The sequence below is a fragment of the Apodemus sylvaticus genome, chromosome 3, assembly GCF_947179515.1.
Source record: "Apodemus sylvaticus chromosome 3, mApoSyl1.1, whole genome shotgun sequence".
Lineage (NCBI taxonomy): Eukaryota > Metazoa > Chordata > Mammalia > Rodentia > Muridae > Apodemus > Apodemus sylvaticus.
In genome coordinates this window covers 57,728,694-57,740,362 of record NC_067474.1, presented here as the reverse complement: position 1 = coordinate 57,740,362, position 11,669 = coordinate 57,728,694, and the positions used below count along the sequence as shown (strand labels likewise).

The 11,669-nt window shown below is 49.3% G+C and overlaps 1 non-coding gene across 1 annotated transcript; it reads left to right on the top strand.

Moving 5' to 3' along the window:
* Window positions 1–1,100: 1,100 nt before the first annotated feature.
* Window positions 1,101–1,231, top strand: LOC127681924 (small nucleolar RNA SNORA17). Its single transcript, XR_007977263.1, has one exon. It is a non-coding gene; the product is annotated as a small nucleolar RNA SNORA17 (small nucleolar RNA).
* Window positions 1,232–11,669: the final 10,438 nt, after the last annotated feature.

Below are 11,669 nucleotides of genomic sequence, written 5' to 3'. Positions count from 1 at the left end.
GATTTGAATGTGCTTGGCCCAGGGGTAGTGGCACAATGGAGGTGTGGCCTTGTTGGAATAGGTGTGACCTTGGTGGAGGAAGTCACTTTGTAGGTGGGCCTTGAGGTCTCCTAGCACTCAAGCTCCCCAGTGCAGGAGAGACCCTCCTTCCACTTGCCTTCAGGTCAAGGTGTAGCACTCTCAGCTCTCTCTCCAACTCCATGTCTGCCTGGACGTTTGCCATGTTTTCCACTTTAATGATAATGCACTAAACTTCTAAAACTGTAAGCCAGACCCAATCAGATGTTGTCCTTTATAAGCATTGCCATGGTCATGGTGTCTCTTCACAACAATAGAAACCCTAACTACGGCAGGAACATGGACTGAACGAGTGAGCTCAACGTGGCAGTTGGGAGCAGAGCCCAAAGAAATGACGTGGAAACCCAGGGGATTGTCGTGGTGTCCCCATAGAGTCTGGGATGGGTCTGGAATGGATCTTTGGACTCAGGACTGACTTGTGGCTGCCAGCCAGCAAGGAACAGAGTGGCTTTCCCCTTGCCAGGACTGTGTGAAAACTGCCAGTCTGACTCCCATTTGTCTGGGAAAACTCTAGCTCTGCTAACAGGTGTGGCTCTCCAGGGCTCCATCCCAAAACTAAAGATAAAGAACAGCTAGTCAAGACTCCTGCTGACTACAAACCCTCCCAAGAGGGCTAATAAAACTACCAAGAAAAAACAACCCCGTTGTCACATACAATGTATGTGAGGGTGCTCACTATGATGTTGTTTATAGGAAAGAATTCAAACGCGAAACCTGGAAACCCAGACAGGACTGGATTAATAAATGATTAGACACCAGCTTATGGACTATTGTACAATTGCTAAAATTTATAAATTTATAAATACTATGAAGAAAATAATCTGTGGGGCTGGAGAGGTGGCTCAATGGTTAAGAGCACTAACTGCTCTTCCCAAGGTCCTGAGTTCAAATCCCAGCAACCACATGGTGGCTCATGACCATCTGTAATGGGATCCGATGCCCTCTTCTGGTGTGTCTGAAGACAGCTACAGTGTACTTATTTATAATAAAAATAAATCTAAAAAGAAAAAGAAAATAATCATCCTGCACCTAGAGGCACTGCAGGTGTGACTGCTGTGTCACATGTGCGTCAGTAGGTGACAGAGAGGAGAGAAGCCATGTCTACACTCAGTGTTCTGACCTGAGAACATCTGAATGTTAGTAGCCTGACATAACCTGAAAAAAGCTAGCCTGAGACAATCATTAGTCTTGTGCCAGATCTAGACAAGGAGCTAGCCTGAGATACCTCACCACAAACACCTCACCAAGCAGGCCTGGATGGGCTCCCAGGACAGGGAGCAAGCTGGAAACTAGAAGAACCCCTACCTGGGACCATGTGTCCCCAGGCAGAAAGGCGCCTGAGACCACCAGGGCAGCCTGAGGCGACCGTGGGGCACAGATAGAGAGCTTGTGATGACCACAAGTCTGGTGCCTCACAGGTCTCAGGGCAGACCATGCCTAAGATGGCCCCTGCCTGGTGCCATAGCGCACAGGCAGGGCACAGCACTCCTGAGACCACTCCTGAGACGACCCCAGACATTCAAGAGACTCTGGGTACCACTAAGAAGAACAAGTAAGTGTTGGGTAAATGGAAGAGAAAGAGAAACAGAAGGATGTGGGTACAAGGAAGAGAGTCAGACCTGGAGACTCAAGGGTAGTGAGGAGCAGACTGATGTGAGTAGCCACTGATGCCACCTGGGACCACGGTGGGGGCCTGGCCTGTGCTGCCACTGTCAGGGGTGGGGTGCACCTCTGGATCCGTGGCCCTGCAGCAACGGGGGTCTCTTACCACCCGAAGGCCAGGTTGCCCCCCTGGGGACATATTGATGTCTGAGAGCTGTACAGAACTGGCCCCACCCCTCACCTGGGCATCATGGGGACACCTGGGCCCAGAGTCATGAGATCAGAACTGGTCCTGCCCCCCACCAGCCGCAAAACTCCAGACCAGGCCCTGCACTTGCCTGGCAGCACAGTAGAGCTGACCCTGGTGGCAAGGGCACAAGCAAGCAGGCCTCCTCGCTTGTCTGCCATGGCGTAACATGGGCGAGGCAGAGATTCCTGCCATTCATACCTCACCACCTCCAGCAGACAGGAGAGCTGGCTCCAAAATTATCAGAGCAGGAGAGTTGTCCTTTCCCCTCACCGCACTAGGGAGAACAGACCCTGAGCCTCACCTGGGCAGCAAAGCGAGCTGGCACTGGATGTGGGGATTGCAGGTGAGCCAGTCCCAGCCCAAGGGCATGAGCACGGGAGAGCGGGAGAGCGGGAGAGCGGGCCTGCCTCTTGCTTGCTGCGTGATGACGTAACAAGAGCGACAGACACTCTCCTCCCTCTATCCGTCCCTCACTATTTATGGCAGACCAGAGAGCTGGCCCAGGGTCAGGAAAATGGGAAAACGATCCCTGTCCCTCACCAGCTGAAACACTCGGGACAGTGGCCCTGCCCCTCGCCTGGGCAGCAGGATAGAGCTGGCCCTGGCTGCAGGGCTTCCTGATGAGCCAGCCCTGAGGGCATGAAAGCTGTAGAACTGGGGCTGGCCTGCTCGGACAGCCTCAGGCCCACGGCTTTGAAGCGGACCGCCCCAGCATCTACCCCATGGCTGATCTGCTGGAGTGCATGAAGGAACCGGTCCTACAAATCCAAAACTACAGGATCGCCATAGCACAGGGCAACAACAGGTTATCTGAGAGGAGTCCCACTTCCAGTGTTGACAGAACTGACAGAGTAGCAGAAGCCAAAGACCTCGTACCAGACCGAGGAGTCATTGCAATGAACATTTGCAAGCAAAGGAGTGTGGGCAAAGGGTACACTGTGGGACACACTGTGGCACACTGCAGATTCTACAACGAGATTTTTTTTTCTTTGTTGGTGGGGAGGTTGCAAGGGTGGAGGGCAGGTACAAGGGGAGGGGAAGATGAATGGGATTGAGATGCATGATGGGAAATTCACAAATAAATAAATAATAAATAAATAAATAGTTTTTTTTTTAAAAGGAAAGGATCATTTGGAAAATGGGAAATAATGCATCAAATACATTCCCAGTATTTTCGAATTCCAATTAATATTCTTTCATGGTTCCAAAGATACATTACTAATTAGCATTAGTTAAAAATTAGACCTCAGGTCTGAGGTCAGTGGGTAGAAGCACTTGAGTTTTGGTTCCCAGAGTCTAAGTGCTAGCAAGGCTGTTACCCCAGAGCCTAGGGAACAGAAACAAGAGGATGGCTGGGGCCAATGAATACGTATTTTAAGTTATACATACATGTATATACCATTTGACCTTGCCCCAGTTAAGAATGCATCTCATAAACACACTTATTCCGAAGGCCAGATCTTCTGCTCCTCATGCTGGGGTGCTCATGCTGCATGGTGGAACCCCTCAATGTCAGCCCCTGCAAACAGGCCTCCATCCCCCGCCCTCTGTCTGTGAGACAAAGGGGAACCAAATTCCAGTGCTGCAGCCCTGTGTGACTGGATGACTGCTGGAGGTTTGGGCGGTGGCTGTGCTTCTGCACACAGGAGAAAAGACAGCTTCGTTTGCCTAACAGCACCCACCAGGTAGCATGCGGTGCTTGCATTTCTTACCCTGCAAAGTGGCCTTGCAAGGGTCTGATTCCTTGTTTTGCTCCATGTTCTAATTCAGAAGCCAAAGCTACTTGCTAATTGGCAGGACACTTGGGACAGCCTTGCAGAAGGGCCGAAGACAGTGTCCAACAGCAAACAATTCATTTCCCTCTTGTCTACACATGGGTCTAGGCCTGATATGCACAAGGCACAGTACTGAAAACCAAATGGGCCTGGGCCATCAGACTGCATGGTTTTATTATTTTTAATATTTAATCAGATTTAATCAGATCTTTTAAAATAAATTTTAAATACAAACTTTATTAAAATAATTTAATAAAAAATTTTAATATATACTAATCGTAACTTGAATTTTTGCCTTTTCACCTTCACAGATAAGTTTAAAGTGTGTATTGTGTTTGTGTTTGTGTGTGTGTGTGTGTGTGTGTGTGTGTGTGTGCATGTTTGGAAGGGTGTGCTCTTGCATTTGTAAGACAGAGGTTTATTGGGATGTCTGTCTTTCATGGAATCTCTACCTTATTTTTTGAGATCTCTTACTGAAGCTCATTGTTTTGGCTAGATGGGCTGCTGGCCAGCAAGAGCCTGGGTCCTGACTCCTCCGCAAAGCTGGAGCTAAAGGCACAAGCCCATGTGCCTGACTTATTAAGGGTTCTGGGGATCAAACTCATGTTCTCCTACTTGAAGAGAATGCATTTAACCCACTAAGCCATATCCTCAGCTCACTCTCTCCCTTCCTCCTTCCCTTCCTCCCTCCCTCTCCCTCCCTTCTTCCCTCCCTCCCTCTCCTTCTCTCTCCCTCTCTCTTCTTCCCCCTCCCTTCTTCCCTCTCTCCCTCTCTCCCTCCCTCCCTCGCTCCCTCTCTCTCTCATGCCCTGTAGCCACAGCTGCCCTCTGTCTCCAATATTCTGGGATTACAGGGGTGCACCATCATGCCCTTTAAAACTTTTAGAAGGAAAGTAACCTGATAAAAATAATTTTAAGCCCAACTGTGGTAGCTCATGCCTTTAATCCCAGCACTCAGGAGGCAGAGGCAGGTGGATCTCTGTGAGCCTGGTCTACAGAGTGAGTTCCAGGACAGCCAAAGCTACACAGAGAAAACCTGTCTTGAAAAACTAATAGTAGTAGTAATAATTATTATTATTATCATTATAATAAATAATGAAACAGACTGTATGTTATAGCCAACCTTACTCTCATTCTGTGATGTGATTAGGGGAGATGTTTGGGAGGATCATGGGACTGTGAATTTTCATTGTATTCTGTTCTTTCATTTTCCTTTGTATTTTTCTAGACTTTTGCTCAATGAAAAATAAAAATAGCTATTTCTAACAAAAATTAAGCTAAAAGATCAAAGCGCAATTAAATTAGCAAAAGGAATTTTTTCTTCAAAACCCGATGTTGCTTCAGCGAGTACTGTTTGAGACTTCCGTGTCCAATAGTTTGTGTGATTAATCTGTACGATGATTTCTGCCCTTCCAAAAATCACTGGAACTTAAAAACTTTTTATTCTTACTCCATCTTTCTAGTGACTAACCATCACTCGGAAGTGAGCTCACTGGAGGAAATGCAGGAACGGTGCGGCTTTCCTTTAGTTCACTGTTCCTAAAACAGATCAGATCCAGGGTGGAGATCAGAAGGAAGAAAAGGAAGGAAGGAAGGAAGGAAGGAAGGAAGGAAGGAAGGAAGGAAGGAAGGAAGGAAGGAGAGAAGAAAGGAGAGAAGAAAGGAGAGAAGGAAAGAGAAGGAAGGAGAGAAGGAAGGAAGGAAAGAAGGAAGGAGAGAAAGGGGTAAGAATTCACCAATGATGTTTTGGCGGTGGTGGTGGGTCTTTTAGGGCAGGGTTTCTCTGTGTAGCCCTGGCTGTCCTGGAACTTGCTCTGTACTCAGGCCAGCCTCAAACCCAGAGATCTGCCTGGCCTGCCTCTGTGCCCCAAGTGCTGGGATTAAAAGCTTGAGCCACCATACCCGGCATGAAGTATCTTTTTTATTTATTTATTTTTTGTTTGCTTGTTGAGACAGGGTTTCTCTGTATAGCCCTGGCTGCCCTGGAACTCACTATGTAGACCAGGCTGGCTTCGAACTCAGAAATCCGCCTGCCTCTGCCTCCCAAGTGCTTAGATTAAAGGCATGTGCCACCACCGCCCAGCGAAGTATCTTTTTTAACAGTCATGTCAGCTCTCCAGCCAACTCTGTAGCAACTAGAAGAGACTCCCTGCCTTTCTCCAAGGGATGGGTTTCTAGTTCTGCCCCCAGTCCTCATAAGCACCCAGACTTCCAGCAGGTGGAAGCTGGGCTGCAGCCCACACTGGACTGTCTGCTTAGCTGCTATCCCTAGGCATCACGGGTGAGCGGTGAGCGAATGACCCAGCAAGCCGGCCCTAAATGACCTGGTGTCTGTTCCCCCAGCGGACAGTGCTCTCAGCCTCGCATTCCTCCCTGAGTACTTAGCTCCATGCCACTTCAGCACTCTGTGTACTTAACTCCATGCTGCTTCAGCACCCTAAATAGAAACTACTACTGTTGCTGGTACTGACCTCAGTCATACTCACACAAGGGGAAGCTACCCACAGCCTCACATTCTAGAGTCTTCTTTGGAGCGTGATCAACACAATGGCTGTCCAGGAGATGCCTTTAAGGTTCACTGGAGCTGGGGTGGTTCATCTCATGCCTGAGACCCCAGCACTTGGAAGGCTGGGGCAGGAGAATTTTGGGTTCCAGGCTAACTTGGGCTACATAGAAAAATAAAATTTAAAAATAAAACAAAACGGGGAGGGAAGGAGGTATGGGATGTGGAACAGTCAGAGGGTGGACAGGGGTTGGTAGGATGTGGAATAAAACATGGAGTATATAAAAATAATTAGTAAAATAATATTAAAAAACAAAACAAAGTTCTTAGGAGAAATGCACTTGGAACCTAGCAAATAGGCTTTTCCCACAGAGGGACCACAATGAAGAGGAAGCCTCCACTTCTGTGAGGGAATGAAAGCGGGCACAGGGTGGGCCAGGCAGGGTGTTCACTGCAACCCACTGAGCCTCAGGGGTGCTCGCTCAGGGACTTCGCCAACAGGTTCCTGGTGTCTCAGGGACTGTGCCAATGTCACCAGGCAGTATCCTCCTGTGGAGGGGGCTCTAGCCAGCTCCCACCCTCCCTGTCTGACAGTGAAAAGAGGCATTCTCTCCTTGTCTGATGTGTGTGTGCGTGTGTGTGTGTCTGTCTGTCTGTGTGTGTCTGTCTGTCTATATACATGTCTCTGTGTGTCTCTGTGTCTATGTATGTGTGTATGAGAGAGCAGGGGGGAGGGTGGTGGAGAATACATGCACTGCTGTGTGCCTGGTGCCTCCAGGGGCCAGATGGAATATTGGCTCCCCTGGAATTGGAGTTACAGGCAATTTTGAGTTTTCAGATTTCGGTACTTGGCAAGTGCTCTCCTGCCACTTAACAGCTGAGCCATCTCTCCAGTCCCTCTAATGAACCCTTCTATATCCATAGATGACTGGGCTGCAGTCATGAAACGAACTTTCCTCTCAGGACCAGCACACAGCCTAAGCTGTTCTCTCATACTGTGACATTTCAAACTGAACACACACCCTGCCAAGGGGGCAGAGGGACACCTTGTTGGTGTTGCTATTCTTATATAAGTCAAGGACAGAGAAGAAGGCAGCACAGCCAGAGAGGAGAAAGACAGACAGAGGCCTGTGGCCCACCGTGCTATCTACAGACCTGCTCTCCAGCACACTTCACAGGCGGGCCCTAGAGATCCTCTTGTTGTCACACCATGAAGCTCTGATGGGGCATGTTACCCAGAGGCCTGCCAGCCATGTGTTGTAACATAGGGATCCATGGTTAAGAGCACCACTGCTCTTCCAGAGGTCTTGAGTTCAATTTCCAGCAACCACATGGTGGCTCACAACCACCTCTAACGAGATTCGATGTTCTCCACTGGTGTGTCTGAAGAGAGTGACAGTGTACTCACATACATAAAATAAATAAATAAACAAATAAATAAAATAAATAAAAAGGGAGAGAGGGCACACACAAAAGAATACAACCAAGAAGATAATGGGGAGGAAAAGTTTTGACAAGATATATCCACCTCATGTCTATCAACTATGTCTAGGAAAGCTCAAAATATGTAGTTTGCTTAGCCCAGCACAGTAGAGCCGGCCCTGGTTGAGGGGGAGCAGGGGAGCCAGCCCTGAGGACAGAGTGAGGGAGATCTGGCCCTGACACTGCTCTGCTGTGAGGCGGCATGAGTATGGGGGTGACTCCCCTCCCCGCTCACCATGAACTGGCCCTGGGGTCGCGATAGCGAGCTCGCCCTGCTCCTCACTGGCCCTGGCTGCAGTGCTCAGGAGAGCAGCCCCTGCGCCTTGTCTGGGCAGCTCCTTAGAGCTGGTCCAGATGGTGAAGACGCAGGTGAACCAGCCCTGAGGAGAGCTAGCTGGCCCAGCGCCTCGCAGGCTGCAGCACCTGGGCAGCACAGTGAAGCTCCCTCTGGAAGCTCAGGTAGGAGTGAACTGGCCCAGAGGGCACAGGCTCTGAAGAGCTGACCCTGCCTCCTGCTGATGGCAGCTTCCGGTGGAGTGGTGCTGGAGAGCTTGCCCTGGAGGTGTGGATAAAGGACAGCCAATGGGCAGGCTAGCTCAGCTACCATCCAGACCCAGATCCAGAGCTCTGAGTTGGCACGCCCCAAAATCTACATCATCTGCAAATGGTTGGGACATGCGAAAGAGCCCATCCTGCTGTTCTGAAGCTCAGATTCCCCATAACTGGGAACCAATGTACGGTCCCCAGACCCTGCCACGCTTCCTGCCACACTCTCCTGACTCCTCCACTGAGACCCACCCAGATCCCAGAGTTAAGGGCACAGCTGCCTGCCTTCCAGTCCTTGTCCATTTTACAGGACCACTAAGTGGGCATGTGTCACCCTAACCTGACAGAGACTGTATGAACTTTCTCCTCTGCTCCATCACTAGCACATGGCATGGGCTCTGTAAACCTTAGAAACAATGGACCGGAGGACCAAGGAGAAAGTCTCCTCATGATCCTGGGCCACAGAATCTATAATTACCCCATTTCCCCAGCCAAGAAACTGAGGCCCGAAAGGCTGAGGAATGTGCTCACAGGCTCAGCTGCTTTCTGATGGAACCAAACAGGGACCCATGCAGAGCTGCAGTCCCTGGAAAGGAAGGCCTCATCCCCACGTCCCCAGGCTCCTGCCACTTACAGGAGCCCAGGAGCCCGCAGCCTGGCTGGTTTACATCATGTCCTCAAACCTCACACCATGAATGTACTCCCTGCCCTTGCCACTGGAGTTCTGTTTCTATCTTCCATTTGTTTTCTCTGCCTTCTCACATCACCCCCTTCCCCGCTCTTCACGGCCTGGGAGACACCCAAAGACCTGGCAAGACTTAAGGAGAGGATGTCTTAGAATAAAGGAAAGGGGGCACCACCATCATACCCAGGACAACCAGAGAGAAAGAAGGGTCCAGCATCATATCCGGGACACCCAGAGGCAAAGAAGAAATAAGTGCGCTTTCTCTTTTATGCCTGTCTCTAATAGAGAAGACAGCAAAATCCGATGAAAAATAAAATCAGCTGCTGAGGAGGAAGAAAGCTAGGGAAAAGCTAGGGAAACAGACATAATAGGCACCGTTTGCAGCCGACCCCGCCCCCTTCACAGCAAAGCCCAGAGAGCAGCCCCAAGTGTAAACAGATTTGAACACTAAACTTAGCGGACCATATACAATTATTTCTGGGGAGAAATGGATGAGCGCTTGGTTAGACAAATGGAAGAGGTGTGAATGAGTCTTAACACTCTGATCTAGCAAAATGGTCCTTTGAAATTAATGGAACAAAAAATTATACTGGGGGGAAAGCAGCAGCCAGAAGAGCGGGCACTAAAATAGGAACCATGAAATGAGAACGCATTCTTATGAGTATGAGCGTAATGAAACGAATTTAAGAAAAGGTCAAGTTCGGGAGACGATCGGATGGGCTGCGGCGCCACAAAACCCCTAATTTGCTGCGGCATTTGAAGCCCACGGCTATAGCAGGTACGGAATCCACGAGAAATCATCCATTCCATGAGTTTTCTCTGAGGCTGAAGGATCTCGGGCCCAGAGAGGCTGGACGGCTGCTCAAGAGCACACAGCTTGGTAGGAAGCCGACCTCGCGACCTCGCGCTGCATTTAAAGCACCTGTGGATTACAGGAAAAGGCGCGCTTCCGCTTCCGTCTGCTCGGGTCTGTTTGACATTTTCTTTCATGGTTCGGAGAGGCAGGAAACTTGAAGCCTATTCTCATCATGTAGAGAACATATTTTCCTACAAAGGACCAGCTGAGATGTATTACTCACAACTGGATCTCTAAGCCTCAGTCTCCTCCTGGATAAAACACAGCCAGCATCAAACACTGGGCAGAACATAAGTCCCAGGAGATTCCCAGGAGACGCTCAAAAAAGAAAAGAAAAGAAAAGAAAAGAAAAGAAAAGAAAAGAAAAGAAAAGAAAAGAAAAGAAAAAACTTCTAATATTTAATTAATTTTTCAAAATTCTGATTTTGCCTCAGAATAAAGAAAAACAAAAAACGACAAAAGAAAATGAACTCAAGAGGCTGTCGGTGGCAGTTCAAGGCCACCCCGGTCTGCAAAGCAGTTTCCAGGAGAGGCTGGATAGAAAGCCGGCAGGAACAAGGCTGGCCTCTGAGCACAATATCTCCCCTGTTGAGAAGTCCAACTGCCCAAGAGGGCGAGAAAGGCTGACCCAACATGTCTCCAGCCTGGGACACGCTAGGAGCAGCTTCCCATGAGGTCCCCAGCCTCCTCATGAGGGTGAAGGCTGTCCTTCCCTAGTCGTGCCCTTCCAGGGTTTGAGCTAAAACCCTCTCCACAGAATATTCCCCTCTTAGCAACTGGGGGGATTCTGGGTCAGCTGATGCCTGTGCTTCAGCAAAGGCGCTGAAGGGTCCTCGAGGCGTGGCTCCGTTTCCCACCACAGGGGGCACCAGAGAGGCACCGTGCTCCCAGCTGTCTCCAGAACTACCCAGAGGGAGCAGAGGATGTTTTTATATTTTATTTCATTGTGTTTGGTAATATTCATAGCTGTTCCCATCTGAAAGGTCCTGAGGGGACCCCAGCCATCAGCCCCGCCCTTCTCACAGAACTTCCAGTTGCAAGAGAATTGAGAGTGACCTGGAGGAATACCCACAGATGCTAACTTTTGCTCTAATCCCCTGAGAAGTCAAAGTGTATTTGGCTGAAATTGTTCTCACAAGATAAACTAATACGAAGAACAGCATGCTAGTTTATGGGTGGGTAGGTTATTAAGCTCAGAGATCTGCGCAGGCAGAACCTGGGCTCCCCCTGCCCCAAGTCCGCAGCCAACTGTGCCCTAGCGGATCCTCTACTGGATCGAACCCCTTTCACTTTAATCTGCACGTACTGGAAGAATTAACTAACCAGCAATGGCACACAGCCTCAGGTCGGCCATCTTCATGATGTTTTCTGGATTGTCCCATGAGAATCACCTCAAACTTCCACAGTTCTGTACTGACCATAGCCTTTGGGGATGTAAGGTGCGACTACATATGAAATGGCAGCAGCTGAGGGTCAGGGGTCATCACTTCTCCATGGCCTGCCTTAAGCTGGGGAGTCAGCCCATGGCAGGGATCAGAAGCATTTGGGGGACTGGATTAAAATTATGGGGAATAGCCAGGCGATGGTGGCGCACGCCTTTAATCCCAGCACTTGGGAGGCAGAAGCAGGCAGATTTCTGAGTTCGAGGCCAGCCTGGTCTACAGAGTGAGTTCCAGGACAGCCAGGACTACACAGAGAAACCCTGTCTTGAGAAAGAAAGAAAGAAAGAAAGAAAGAAAGAAAGAAAGAAAGAAAGAAAGAAAGAAAGAAAGAAAGAAAGAAAGAAAGAAAGAAAGGAAGGAAGGAAGGAAGGAAGGAAGGAAGGAAGGAAGGAAGGAAGGAAAATTATGGGGAATATGACCACACCAAATGGACTCAAAAATCAGAATTCC